This window comes from Pipistrellus kuhlii, unplaced genomic scaffold (genome assembly GCF_014108245.1).
Source record: "Pipistrellus kuhlii isolate mPipKuh1 unplaced genomic scaffold, mPipKuh1.p scaffold_m20_p_1, whole genome shotgun sequence".
NCBI classification, from domain to species: domain Eukaryota; kingdom Metazoa; phylum Chordata; class Mammalia; order Chiroptera; family Vespertilionidae; genus Pipistrellus; species Pipistrellus kuhlii.
In genome coordinates, this window is record NW_023425404.1 from 183537596 (window position 1) to 183550179 (window position 12584).

Below are 12584 nucleotides of genomic sequence, written 5' to 3' on the forward strand. Positions count from 1 at the left end.
CACGCTTGCACAAACACACACACAAAATCCTTGTATTATACTACTTTTGTGTTTATATTAGATGTAAGAAATTATTTCAGTGGTATAATGCCCTCCAGCAAATACCACTGGGAATACATCTGTGGTTGAACACATTGGACTGTGGTTGGAAGTCATTGCAAATATAAAGGAAAGTTTCACACTCAAGTTCCTTCTCTCCTAAGTTTTATCAGTCAGAGCATCTCCCCTCCCCACTCCACTCTCCCAAATTCTCTCCTATTGGAGGTCTTCTGAAGGGGGTGATATAAGAAGATTCTCAGCAACTGTGTGACCTTAAGTTTCACTCTCTCTGAGCTTTCATTCCCTAATCTGTAAAACGGATTGAAAGTTCCTTATAGTGGAAGACCCAGCATTTAAAATGTTCAGTTAAAGGTGCGTGTCAGCCTGGCTGTGCTGGCTCACTCGTGAGGTCCAGTTTGATTCTGTGGTCAGGATACATGTCCAGATTGCAGGCTCGGTCCCTAGTTGAGTAGCATGCAAGAGGCAGCTGATCAATTACTCTCCCTCATCATTGATGTTTTATCTCTCTCCCTCTTCCTTTCTGTCTGAAATCAATAAAAATACATTTCTTAAAAAGGTATATATTCCTATCACAGGAAGCATCTGCTTGCCAAGGAAGGACAGATTCTACCTCCATCAACCTGCAGACCTTAGATGAGAACATCTTACTACACTCCCAAATCCCACACCAAAAAGAAAATAAAAAAATGTAAAGGCTGTGGGGTAAGGGTGAAATGTGTTGCAACTTGGGACTGACTTCATTCTGGGCTAGTCTGGTTCTGTGTGCAGTTTGTCTCTGGGGTCGTCGAGAGAGATGGCCTTGTGGTCACAGGAGGCTTGGGGCACTGCCTTTTGCTAAATGATGCTTGCAGTGTGACTGCAAAAGTGTAACTTGCTAAGGGAATTGAAGGACAACTCAGACTATGTTTAAAAATACTTATTGTAAGATTCTTGTCTTGTGTTAGATGACCTGGAGGCAAATGTAAAGAATTAGAAATTTGCTTTAGATTAAATGATGTTGGGAAGTGATCAAATTCTTCAATTTGATTTCCTAATATTTCAACCTAGAAAAGGGAACAATGAAAGCTGTAACTGGAAAAGAAATAGCAGTCACTCAAATTAGCAGGGGTGGGGGAGTTTGGTCATCTTGTCTGAGTTCACACATAACAGTGAGGTTATGTTTTTGCTTGATTCACTATGGTGACAAGGTGGTCCAGTTTTTATGTTGATGTGTGAATTTGTGTGTGTGTGTGTGTGTGTGTATGTGTGTGTGTGTTCAGAAAGTGGTCACTAAGATCTAGCTGAGTGCCATCACAACTCATAGCAGCACCCTGGTCCAACTGGCATTACGAAGCCGCCTCCCAGGCATTAGGGATCCTTCTCTCTCTCCCCAGGGTTATAATCACATTAAGTTTCCAGTTTTCTGTACTGTAAGGTCAACCACTTTTTCTAGAACCTGAAGATGAAAGAAAGAGGAAGTGTGAACCACTGTTCATTTTGTGAACCCCTGTCCCCATAACATTCATTCTATGGTGCCCACACTGACTTGCCTTATTTTCCTTCATAATGTCTAGCAACTGCCCACTTAAGCATTTTATTTATTTTAACCCGTAATTGTAAAATTGCATGATTATACTTACTATTCATGTATTGTTTAAACATCTCAAAAATAACTTTTTTTCATCATGTGACCAAAATTATCATTTCCTAACTACAACTCTTTCTCTTTTTGTTATACTTACTAATCCCTTAAAATATCTTATTTAGTTTTTACTTATTTGTCTCTCTGGGCAGGCCTCCCTTTCCCAAAAAGGTAAATGTCATGAGATAGAAGACCATGCAGAATTTATTTACAATTCTTTCTTTTTCTGGCATATTGAAGTTACATTTTAAATATTTAATTAATAAATAAACACAGAAGACAGATTTAATTGTTAAGTCCTGTACCCTTTAATGTTCTCACTGTTCTATGATCTTTGGAAGAATGACATCATCCTAGTTAGAAAGGTATCATTGTGTAGCAAAATGAATTGAAATCCCACCACCCTAACTAGTGTCTTCAGAAAGAATTGTATATTCCCTGAGAAACAGTGTCAGGGAGGAGAGGATCGTTGAAGCTTTGCCATGTGGGCATAAGGTTGAGCTCTAGCCTATACTCTTTTTTCCTCTCTTCCGGTGCTTTGTGTCTGAAGCAATGGAACTAGTTTTATATTTAAAGTGAGGAGTTCATCTTGTGGCACTTTCATTATGGTGGGTTGAAGGTTTTCACCTAGGGACACTCACCGGCAGACCTAAGAAAGCAGTGTAGGTGACTGTGGATAATTCATTCTGACAAATGACACTCCATGACAAACGGACCTGCCTAATGTCACAGTAGGCAGCACAGACGTGCATGGAGGCAGAGATAAGACCAAAGAGCATGTTCTCTCCTGTGTGCCAGGGAAGCCTATTGCCAGCTTCCTTCTGGGTGCCAAGGTTAGACAGGCTCTTATGATCCCAGCACAGGATAAAGTCGAGCAGTTTCTATAGTACTTACCTCATATAGAAGAAAGGGAAACGATGGCATTAATATTTCTGTGATTATTTAGGACAGATGACCATTGTTATGATATTGCTATTCTACAATAGGCATGTTTTACGTAAGCTCTACCAGGAGGATCCAATCCCATCCATAGTTTGCAGCTCCCTTGGAGATCACATTGTAAAGGATTCCCATTGAGGAACTAGTGCTCCTTATGGCACTTTTGAATGTCCTGTATCAGTGTTTGCTTTGGACTAGCTTCTCAAGGTTATTAATATAGCAAACAGCCTTAGCAGATACTCACATTTCCCTCTGAGGCAGTGAAGATTGGTGCTTGGCCAGGATGAGAAAGATAATGGGATATAAAGTAAAGCAAAAGAATATAATCAACAATCTACACTAATAAAAGAATAAGATGAAAATTGACCATACCTTCATGACACCCCCTAGCCAATCAGGAGTGAATATGCAAATTAACAAAGATGGTGGGTTAATTTGCATACACAGGCACAGAATGGCTGGGATGGGATGGTGCTCTTGTGTTGTTGCCAAGGCGACAACATAGACATTATGTACCACAACAGCCTCTCCAGGCCTCTGGCAGCATGTGCCCTGTCCAAAAATGGAACCATGAACTCATGCTTCACTCGTTCAATTTCTGGACAGAGCACATCCCTGAGTTGTGGGCTCCATCCACAAATGGGGGTGTGCAGGAGGTGGCCAATTGATTATTCTCTCTCATCATTGATGTTTCTATCTCTGTCCCTCTCTCCTTCCTCTCTGAAATCAATGAAAGATATCTTAAAAAATAAAAATATAAAAGTAATTTAGACCCTGTAGCTCAATAACAATCACATTAATGCCAAGAATTAACAAAGACGAAAAGAAAAAAAATTACATTTGAAAACAAACAAAAAACCATAGTGAAGTGCAAGTTCTTCACAATGAGGAAAATTGATCATTAATATCTAAATTCTGTCTTTCCAGTCTCCCGTTAGCAGACCGTTACAGAATGATACAAAGTTTAGATGCATTATTCTAGGTTACTGAAATAGGTTAGGCCATTGAGTCAAATGATTAAGCAGAGTATTCTTAAACCAGGTGACAGCCTTTCAAAGAGTGCAGGGTCACGTTTGGCACTCACCTTAGATGTGCTGGGCACTGTGAGGGTGCTCATTACAATGATTTGTAAAGTCATATACTTGTCTTTCTCAGCTGAGGTTGCTAGTGCTCTGTTCTCCAATTGTATCTTAGAAGAGTTGTTAATTCACACTATCAATCCACAGGTTATTGAGTGCCTTCTGACAGCCTTTAATAGCAACATGGACCTCTTAGCAGGCACTCAGCCTTTTTTACATAGGATATGAGTAGAACTATTGCTAAATATATTTTGTGTTTATTTTGTTGATTATGCTGGGTCTTGTTTTTGAACACTATTTTTTTACTTCAGTGAAATGCATTTTAATATATTATTGATCAAGGTATATTTTGTGTTTCTCAAAGTAACATATATAACTCAAAAATATGTCTTCACATATGCCTTATTTTGTGTCAAAAATATATTATAGTTACAAGGATATAAATAATTTGACAACATAAAAATGTTAAAAAATAATAAAGATGAAGCAATAGGAACCTACGAGAAGGAAAGAAAATGGTGCTTGTTGGAGACCATCTACAAATTATATTTTATGAGCTATTATACACTTATATATTACAGATATACCTTTTTCCCCTCCAGTAACTCCCTATACCCTGCATCCCCCCAGGCCTTAACCGCACTATTGTTTGTATCTATGGGTTATGATGTATACATATAAATTCTTTGGTTAATCTCTCTTCTCTTCTCCTTCCCTCTGAGATCAGTCAGTCTGTTCCATGCTTCCATGTCTCTGAATTTATTTTGTTCACCAATTTATGTTGCTTATGAGAGTCCACATATGAGTGAGATCATGTGATATTTGTCTTTTTCTGACTAGCTTATATTACTTAACATAACAGTCTCCAAGTTCCTCCATGCTGTCTCAAAGGGTAAGAGATCCTTCGTTTTTACTACTGGCGGGAGAGGTTATTATTGTTGATGGTGGTGGTGGTGGTGGTAGTAGAGAGGATGAGGAGTGACTACTAATGAGTACATAATTTCCTTTGAGGATGACAATAATGACCTAACATTTTAGAATGTGTCAGTACTTCTTTCCTATTTATATCTGAATTAATATTCCACTGTTGGGCATGCCATATTTTATTCATCCATCCATTAACTGATTGTAGAGATGGTTGCACAACTCTGAATATATTAAAAACCATTTATTTGTGCTCTTTAAAGGGATGAATTACAATGTATGAGAATTATACTTCAATAGGTAAAGAAATAAAGATGGTTTTGAGAGTTAAGGAAGTTAAACCTTCTAGAGGTAACACCTTTATAGATATTGAAGGATAAAGGAGTCTAAGACAGCTTCCTGCTTCCTGTTAATTACTAGTAGATGAACAAAGGTACAAACTGTATAAGATAGAAAATATAGGAGAAGGTACAAGAAAAGGTTGGCTGGATTTTTCAAGATATTCAATAATCTCTAAATTCCTAAAAATAAAACTTATTGCATAGTCTTCTAAATATTTTCAGCCAGTGTTGTTGTTTTTTAATTTCTAATTTATAGCATTTGGTAATCAGTATTGAAGCATAGCGTCTTAATATATTTTTATTATTCTTAGGGTTAGTCAAAAGAGGTGGTGCTGTCATTTAAAATGGGTATGTTAAATAGAATTTGGAAACATCTATTAAAAATAGACTACAGCAAAGGTTTCTCTACCTTTAACTCATGATTTTTGATAGATACAAAATTAAAATATTTTACTCAACCTTTAGAAAGCTTAAGCTGAAAGTTTAATGAAGACACGGTTAGATTCATACTTCTTTGCAAGTGTCTGGCGATAGCTCTTTTACATTCCACATTTAATTCCAGTCTTACTGCTTAAATCTTGTTAAATTCACCTTCAATTGTTTGTCCCCTTCCTTCCCTTCAGATGAATATAGAAACAATAGTTATGAGTTTTCTCTTGAGATTTCTCATGAAAAGAATCTAGAGATGAAAAGGCCTCTTGTTGTTCCATAATTCTTTTTTAGCAAAGTTTTCTAAATGTTAAAGTAAAACTTTCAATGTATTTCTGTGATAGACCAGTGAAATTGATCATTTTACCCTTCCCCTTGGTGGTTACATACTTTCCAATGACATATGGAAGGTGAGTTAAATTGGGTTTAAAGACATTTAACTTTAATATATCAGGGTTTCCTTCAAAGAAAAGGTATCATAGGACTTGAAAGAATATTCAAGTGAGAATAAAAATAATAAAGACACTTGATGGTTTTTAATATAATTTAACAAATGATGAAGGTTATTCAGACATTAATAGATAATTAACTGAGAATGTACCACTTACTTGGAATCATTTCCTTCCCACAAACCACCTAAGTGCTATTCTGAACTCATGCTCTAAGTAGAACAGGTACCAGAGAGGAAATGAAGACAAATCAGACAAGAAGGTATTTTGTTTAAATAAATGAGTTTGCAGCTTGATTTGTATTATCATGTCTATGACATTATTTCTTAATATAAACAAATCCTGCATTTTCCACAGTAGTGTTTTTTTTTTCTCAGATCATGTGATGTAGAGGATACTTCCAAATATCATTAGAGAAGATAATTCAGAAAATAAAAGGAAGGTAATCTGTTATGTGACTCAGCATAGTTTATTTCGTGTACATTTGAGGTTTCCCAGCAATAGTCAATGTAGCCTGATATGGTTGGCTATCATAAGAGGTTCAAGGTTGGTAGTTAAGTCCATACATATTGAATTAAACTAATCCTGGCATGAATGTACTAATTATATGATGTGGGGCAAGTTGCTGGACCTTTTTCTGTTGTATCCTTATATCTAAAATATAGATAATGATTTTATTTCTTCTTTAGATCTTACAGAATGCTTAGAAAATAATGTTTGTTAGTTTTTTACTATCAGTAGTTTTTTAAGTATCATGTGTTCATGTTTGATAATAGTGATGAGAAGTATTAAACATAAACATATTAGTTTTAATTAAGATAAAAATAATGTATTAAGATCAGTTTAACTAGTAGAGATTGGAAGACTTTGGGGGAAAAAACTCATAAGATATGAAGAGAGGACCATAGGACATTAACATTACTAAAGCCATGGTAAGACTGATCCACTTGTTTAAACAATGCCTTTGAAGACAATGTGATTTCCCAAAGTGTGGTATGCGTACCCCCAGGGGTACGAGAAGAGTTTGGTGGGGGTATACGTTGCACCAGAGTTTGGTGGGGATATGCACTGCACCGTGCTTAGCTGGGCCTAATTCTATGTTCTCATGAGTAAGAGGGGTACGCAGTGTTACGAAAATTATAGAAGGGGTAAACACATGTCAAAAGTATGGGAAACACTGTGATAGACCAATGAAACTGAACTTATAGCATCTATGTGCATTGGATAACATCATGAGACAGCTATGTATGCCTTGGCCAGGTAATTCAAAGACTGGTATATAGATAAACTATTTCTGATTTACTTGGTGACTGGATCCCACCATGTATATGATACAACATTGAAAAAAATAATGTCATACAATGAGCAATGAGTTTTCAGAACTGAATCATATGATTCAACTATCACTGTTTGTGGAAAAGAATGGAGAGTTTGGGATGTTTGAGAAGTAGACAACAGTTGGAATCATAAGGGCACGAGTTCATGTACAAACTAAAAAGTGTACTGAGAACCAATTCAGGGATTTTGCATATACAATATAATGCATCTTATGTTGATTACAGTGGTAAAGGTACAAATAAGTAGGTGGATATTATAGTTACTGCTAGCTTTCACCAATTTTTCTTTTTCTTTTTTTTAAAATATATTTTATTGATTTTTATACAGAGAGGAAGGGAGAGAGATAGAGAGTTAGAAACATCGATGAGAGAGAGTCATCAATCAGCTGCCTCTTGCACACCCCCTACTGGGGATATGCCCACAACCAAGGTACATGCCCTTGACCAGAATCAAACCCAGGGCCCTTCAGTCCCCAAGCCAACGCTCTATCCATTGAGCCAAACCGGTCCCAGCCAATTTTTCTTTTTCTTGAAAAATTATTCTATAAAGTCCTAGCCTCTCTCTCAATTGGATGTGGCCATGGGACTGTGTTCTAAGAAATGAAGTGTGAACAAAAATATTGTGCAGCACTACTACTGCAGGACTGGCCAAAAAAATTTATATGTGCCATTTTCTATATGTTTTATTCTAGGTTATATGAATACCAATATTAAATTTGAAAGCTATGCATTAAAGATGATAGTCCAATAAGTCTGTGACCCTGCTTGAATCAAAAACCTTTCTTTTTAAAAAAAAAATATATTTTATTGATATTTTACAGGCAGGAAAGGAGAGAGATAGAGAGCTAGAAACGTCGATGAGAGAGAAACATCAACCAGCTGCCTCTTGCACATCCCCAACTGGGGATGTGCCCGCAACCAAAGTACATGCTCTTGACCAGAATCGAACCCGGGACCTTTCAGTCCGCAGACCGACACTCTACCACTGAGCCAAACCGGTTTCGGCTCAAAAACCTTTCATCTCCGTGAAAAAATCTTGAAATATATATACACTGAGTGGCCAGATTATTATGATCTGTGAACACATAATAATTTGACCACTCAGTATATATCTACACTAATAAAAGAAAAACATGTAAATTGACCATACCTCCACTATGCCCACAAGCCATACCCACCAGCCAATCAGGAGCAAGTATGCAAATTAACTCAACCAAGATGGCAGCGGCCACAGAACTAGAGCCAGAAGGAGACTTGGGTTGCCCTGGCAATGGAGGAAGCCAAGCTTCCCACCTGCACAGGATGTCCTGGCCTCGTTCAAGGAGTGGCTGGTAGTCTGGGTTGCCCCTGGCCTCCACTCAAGGCTACAACGTTTCAATAGATATATTAGAGGCCCAGTGCATAAATTCTGCATAGGTGGGGTTCAGCCAACCTGACTAGGGGGAGGGGATGCATTATAATCTGGCCACTCTGTGTATATGCTATATAATAAATAGGTAATATGCAAATTGCCATGGCAACAACACAAGCGTCCTGGCCTGGGCACCACCATCTTTGTCAAGTTAATTTGCTTAGTATTCCATCTTTATTAATAGATAGGATTCTTATGAATTGTTTAAGATGAAAGTACTTTTGCAATTGTCTCTTTCACCAAGGAGAAAAAGAAAGCCATCCAATGAATTTAGCCCCCTATTATGTTTCAACCCTGCCATTTCAAAAAATTATGTGAATGATCTTTGATATTTATTGTCTCTAAAGCAAAGTACTTTTAGAAATAAAGTGGGGTCATTTCCTAAAGACATTTGCTTTGCTAAGCCCTCCTTCACCTGGTGGGTTTTTATGAGCTTCCTCTGCCTATGAAATATGATCTTATTTATCAAACTCCTTTTCTGAAAGAATTGACTAACTGGAACAATAGCAATGATGTCTATGTGACCTTCAGTATCACCTACTGCCTAGATCCTACATGCCATACCATCCATCATATAGAATATTTTTGGTAGCTCCCTCTGGACAGAAATAATCAGGACAAGCTTGTCATGATTAATTTGGAAAGTATGGAATAAACTGTTGGATAACTTTTTAAAAAAATATTTTCATAGATTTATTTTATTTTTTTATTTTTTAAAAATATTTTTTTATTGATTTTTTACAGAGAGGAAGAGAGAGAAACAGAGGGCTAGAAATATCGATGAGAGAGAAACATTGATCAGCTGCCTCTTGCACACCCCCCACTGGGGATGTGCCCGCAACCAAGGTACATGCCCTTGACCGGAATTGAACCTGGGACCTTTCAGTCCACAGACCGACACTCTATCCACTGAGCCAAACCGACCTCGGCGATTTTTTTTTTTAAATGGAAGGGAGAAGAAGAGAGAGAAACATTGATGTGAGAGAACATTGATCAGTTGCCTTCTGCACAATTCCTACTAGGGATCAAGCTCACAACCTGCACATGTGCCCTGGCCTGGAATAGAACCAATAATCTTTTGATGCTCGGGACAACACCCAACCAACTAAGCCACACTCGCCAAGGCTATTGGATGACTTTTAAGAGTCAGATTATAATTTTGTATATATCATTTCCATTCCTCTAAGAACAATCCCCATTTTCCCCTCAGGCTTATATTTCTAAAGTTTAGGAATCTATAATTTGTGTACGAATCTCAGTTATGACAAAATTCCACACTACCATAGAAATATCTTTAATGACAGGAATAATGGGGGGAAATATGCTACAAACTATAATTTATATTGAGTGACTAAGATCTACACTCTAAAGTTTGAAGCAGAACTATGAACTACTTTATTTAAAATACTATAATGAAAATATTAGCAATAATTTATAATTTTAACTATATTAAAGTGAAATATAGATACAGAAAAGTGCATATTTCATATACAAACAACTCAATAATTTTTTACCAAAAAAATGGACTTAGATCAAGGGACAGAACATTATCACAACCTAAAAGCCACTATTTTTCCTCCAGTTACCACATGCAACAGAATAAATTAACAACACAACTTCTAACATAGTTTAGGTTAACTTTGCCTGTTTTATTTTTTAAATATCATATAAAAGGAAACACACAATATGTGTGCTTTTATGTTGGTTTAGTTAGTCGGTTGTTTTTCTCTTCTCTTATACTTGTGAGAATTACAATTCTTGTGTGAAATTTTGGATTGTTCATTCCAATTCCTATAGTATTCCATTATATGAATGCATTCCAAGTTGTTTAGTCATTTAACTATTTATGGGCCTTTGGATTTTTGCAAATTTGTTATGTGACAAATAGTGCATTGATAAACTTGATTTTTCATGTTTGGGGGTGAATACGTGTACATTACTATTAAATGTACAATAAGGTGTAGAACCTGTGTCTCAGAGGATATTTAATTATTCAGCTTTATCAGATCTTACAGTTTTACAAAGTAGTTGTACCAATTTACATTCTCACCAACAGGGAATGAGAGTTCTCTTTGCTCCCCTTTCTTATAAAATATTGGTACTTTTCATCTTTCCAGTTGGTCTTTGGTACGTAAATAGATGTCATATTAAGGTTTATAATTTTCATTTTCTTATGACTATTAAGTTGAGCAGATTTTGACATGATTTTTGGCCATTTAATTATATTCTCTTAGAGGTTTCTGTTCAAGTCTTTTGACCATTTTTCTATTGTTTTTTTTTTAATATAATATTTGAGGGACAGATAGTCATTACATATTCTAGATAAATGTATTTAGTTGTATATATGCATTGAAAATATCTTCTCTTGCTCTGTGGGTTGCATTTTAATTCCCTCAGCTGTGTTTTTTGATGAATAGAAGTTATTACTTTTAATATAGTCAAATTTATTCAATTTTTATATTATTGTTAATTCCTTTTTATGCTATAACTCATTTAAATCTAATGACTAAATATTTATATATTTTATTAGGACAATTTTTTGTTGCTATAGATAAAGTGAACGGAGAGATAAATTAATACCAATAGGTTTGTGCTTCCATCAAGTACTTTAGTAGAAAAAGACATTCACAAAACTGTCAAGCTGTAATAAAATTCACTTCATTCTTGTATCTTGAGAGACAAGATAAAAATCTTCACAAGCCTTCAAAGGAGAACTTAACTGTATATCATGGAAATAAAAGTTTCAGTTTAAAATCTCTAACAATCTCTAAATGTATTTCCTTTGCCCCCAAATGGGATAATATTGTCTAAATCCTCTGTACATAGATTTTTGCCACTTTCTTTATTTGACTTCTCCTAATACACCATCCATCAAAATAAAGCATATAGCTCAAAAAGTATAGATTAGGAAGTTAGGAAAATATGCAAATCATCCAGCTTCAGTATTTCAGGGGATGTACAATATAATCTAATAAAAATCAGTTAAGAAGAACGGAAAAAAATAAACAAATTGAAATGGCAACAATGACATTTATTCATTACTAGAGGCCTGGTGCACGAAATCCATGCACTGGAAGGGTATCCTTCAGCCCAGCTGGCACCCTCTCCAATCTGGGACTTCTAGGGGGATGTCCGACTGTCAGTGTAGGGATTGGGCCTACACTGGAAGTCCAACATCTCTTTCACAATCTGGGACTGCTGGCTCCTAACTGCTCAACTGCCTGCCTTCTTCATTGCCCATAACCGCTTCTGCCTGCCAGTCTGATCACCCCCAACTCACTCCCCTAATAATCTGATTAATGCCTAACTGTTCTCCTGTTGGCCTGATCACCCCCAACTGCCCTCCCCTGCAGGCCTGGTCCTCCCCAAATACCCTCCCCTCCTGGCCTGGTTGTCCCCAACAACTGCCCTCCCCTGCCAGCCTGATCTCACCCCCCACTGCCCTTCCTTCCTGACCTGATCACCCCTAACTGCCTCTGCCTGCCTGATCTCCCCTACCTGCTCTCCCCCGAAGGCCTGATCTCATTCCCAACTGCCCTCCTCTACTGGCCAATTTAGTTCTGATTGGTCAGTTTCTATGCCAGTCAGCATCAAAAGCTTTGTCTCTTTGGCAGCCATTGGCTCCTCACTGTTAACCTGGGTTTGGTTCTAATTGGTTGGTTTCTATGCCAGTCAGTATCTCTGTGCCTATCAATAGGGCCTGATCAGAAAGGCAGGGCTGATTAGAAGCCCCAGTGGAGGCCTGGAGAGAAATGGAGGCATGGTTGCTGGCCAGGCCTGGAGAGAAAGAGAGAGGCAAAGGCTAATCAACAACTTCCACAGAGGCTGAGGATCAGACCCTGTTGCTCTCTTAAGTCCTTCTCTCCAGGCCTGCTTCTCAGCTCCTCCAGCAGTCAGTGGTGGGTCACCTCAGCAACCCAGAGCTGACTGCAGGACTGACTTCTGGTTGGTTAAACCTCTGGTCATGACAGACCCATAGGGATTACTCAAAGAA